At 35.3% G+C, this 2,565-nt stretch overlaps 1 non-coding gene across 1 annotated transcript; it reads left to right on the forward strand.

Annotated features, from left to right (window-relative positions):
* Positions 1-2,028: 2,028 nt before the first annotated feature.
* Positions 2,029-2,088, forward strand: LOC138374039 (small nucleolar RNA SNORD75). Its single transcript, XR_011231322.1, has one exon. It is a non-coding gene; the product is annotated as a small nucleolar RNA SNORD75 (small nucleolar RNA).
* Positions 2,089-2,565: the final 477 nt, after the last annotated feature.

Genomic DNA, 2,565 nt, shown 5'->3' on the forward strand with positions numbered 1-2,565 from the left:
TGCTCAATTAAGGGATTCCAAAAGTCCACCACTCCATAAAAGAAAAGAAAAAAACTAGCAAAAATGGTCACAATCAATTTCTGACAACTGAACCAAATAAAACCTAACCACTTCCCAGCTCAGTGTTAGCCTTGAAAATAACATCCCATATTCCCATTACCAGTACAAGAGGAGCAGAACAAGCCTCAGGAATTGTAATTATTAGTTTAGGACTGTGTGGTGGTTTCCTGGTAGACCAGCTCAAAAGGCTTGCCTTCCCCTTCCCTATCTCTGTACTTACCCGGCACTACAACAGCTACCTGGGGAATTTGTCAAAAACACTTACAGATAAAGTATCTGCTAATGTCTGAGGCAATGGAGAACAGTTGGGCCAAGCAATAGACTAACCAAAAAGCCTCGCAGAAAGACTGGGGAATATAATGCATTGGGGAATAAGGGTTTTGCAAAGGTTCAACTTATTCCTGGGGCTCTAGAAGGCCATGTGCATTCTCAAGGCTGTGCATCTGCCTAGGAAAGAACTAATAAAGCCCTAAGCTCTCATGTCTGGCTGAACTTGAAATTCTGTGCAAATAAGGAAGCAAAGGCTAAAGCACATTTGTAAACTGCCTGGCTGATTGTTGAAGGAATGTCCCAGCACACACAGAGCGCATCTTCAAAGACTGGGAAACTTTGCTTCCGGGCATTAACAAAATCTCTGTCCAGTCATTAGCGGACCATTAAGCTATGTCAGTGGTCATATATTACAAAGAATATAGACTTTACAAAATTAGTTTGGAAAAGTCACCAAACAAACAACAGCTACAACAAGCAGCGAAACAAATCATGTTATGATATGCAAAATGTCCAGTTATCAACCAAAAACCACAAGGCTTGCAGAGGAACAAGACAACATGACCCATACAGAAAAATAAAGCGATCAATTGAAATTGTCCTTAATGAAGCCCAGACACTGGACTTACACCAATCAAAAGGCAGACACTAGAATGAATTTAAAAAATCATTTAACTATAAGCTGTCTATAAGAGACTTAGTTTAGACTCAGACACAAATAGATTGAAAGCAAAACAATACAAAAAATACATCATGCAAACAGAAACCAAAGGGAGCTGGAGTGGCTATATTAATATCAGAAAAAATAGACCTTAAGACAACAAGTATTACAAGAGACAAAGAAACACATTATACAGTGATAAAAGGATCAGTCCAACAAGAAGATATAACAAATATAAACGTATATGCACCTAACAGCAGATCCCTAAAATACGGAAAGAAAAAAACTGACAAAATTGAAGGCAAAAATAGGTGGTCTAACTGGTCATAGTTAAAGACATCAACATCTCACTTTCAATAATGGGTAGAACAAGTTGACAGAAGATTAAGCAAATAGAAGACTTGAACAACACTATAAACCAACTAGACCTACTACTAGAATGCTCTACCCAACAACAGCAGAATACACATTTTTCTTGCAGGCACATGAAACATTCTCCAGTATAGACCATATGTTATGCCACAAAACAAGTCTCAACAGATTTTAAAAGATTTAAAGCTTACAAAATATCACGTATGACCTCAGTGGAATTTAGTTGAAAATCAACAGTAGAAGGTAAACTGGAAAATTCACAAATATATGAAAATTAAACAACACATTCCTAAATAATCAATGGGTCAAAAAATAGGTTGCAAGAAAAATTAGAAAAAAAATTGAGATTAACAAAAATGAAAACACAACATAGCAAAATTTATGAGATGCTTCAAAAGCAGCGTTAGAGGGAAATTTATAGCTGTAAATGACCATAATAAGTAATAGCACATTGTATATTTCAGAATTGCTAAAAGAGCAGATTTTAAATGTTTTCACCACAAAAAATGACAAGTATATGAGGTGATAGATTTGTTAATTATCTTAATTTAATTATTCTATAATGAAACATATATCAATATGAATCAATATCATATATCATATAAACATATATGTACCCCATAAAAATATACAATTATTTTTTGTCAACTAAAAGTAAAATATAAAGCTTGTGATGGTTTATGAGTAGAGGACAGAAGGAATTTCAGAAATTCTATTCTAAGACTTTAATGTAAAAACAAAGTGAAAAAAATAATGATAATTTTTTTAAATGTCTACATTAAGAAAGAAGATATTATAAATAAATATCTTAACCTTCAACCTTAAGAAAGTAGAAAAATAAGAGCAAGCTAAACCCAAGGTAGAATAAAGGAAATAAAAAAGATTAGTGTAGAAATAAATGAAAGAGTATAGAAAAACAAGAGAGAAAATGACAATAAAAGTTGGTTCTTTGAAACGATCATTAAACTTTTAAAACAGAGTCTAACGAAGCAAATGTTTTATCATCCCTTTTCACAGAGGAACACACGGAAGCGCAGAGCAGCCCATCCATCCATTCATCAATTTAGCAGTTAGAAAGCACCTGCTTTGTGCCAGGAGCGGGGTCGGCACTGGAAGGACAGCGGAGAACAAGACACACGCTCGGTAGCGCACCTCAGGGGGGCAGACACAGCAGAGTGTGGCTCTAAAGGCAGGCCTGTGCT

The sequence above is a fragment of the Eulemur rufifrons genome, chromosome 23 (genome assembly GCF_041146395.1).
Source record: "Eulemur rufifrons isolate Redbay chromosome 23, OSU_ERuf_1, whole genome shotgun sequence".
NCBI classification, from domain to species: domain Eukaryota; kingdom Metazoa; phylum Chordata; class Mammalia; order Primates; family Lemuridae; genus Eulemur; species Eulemur rufifrons.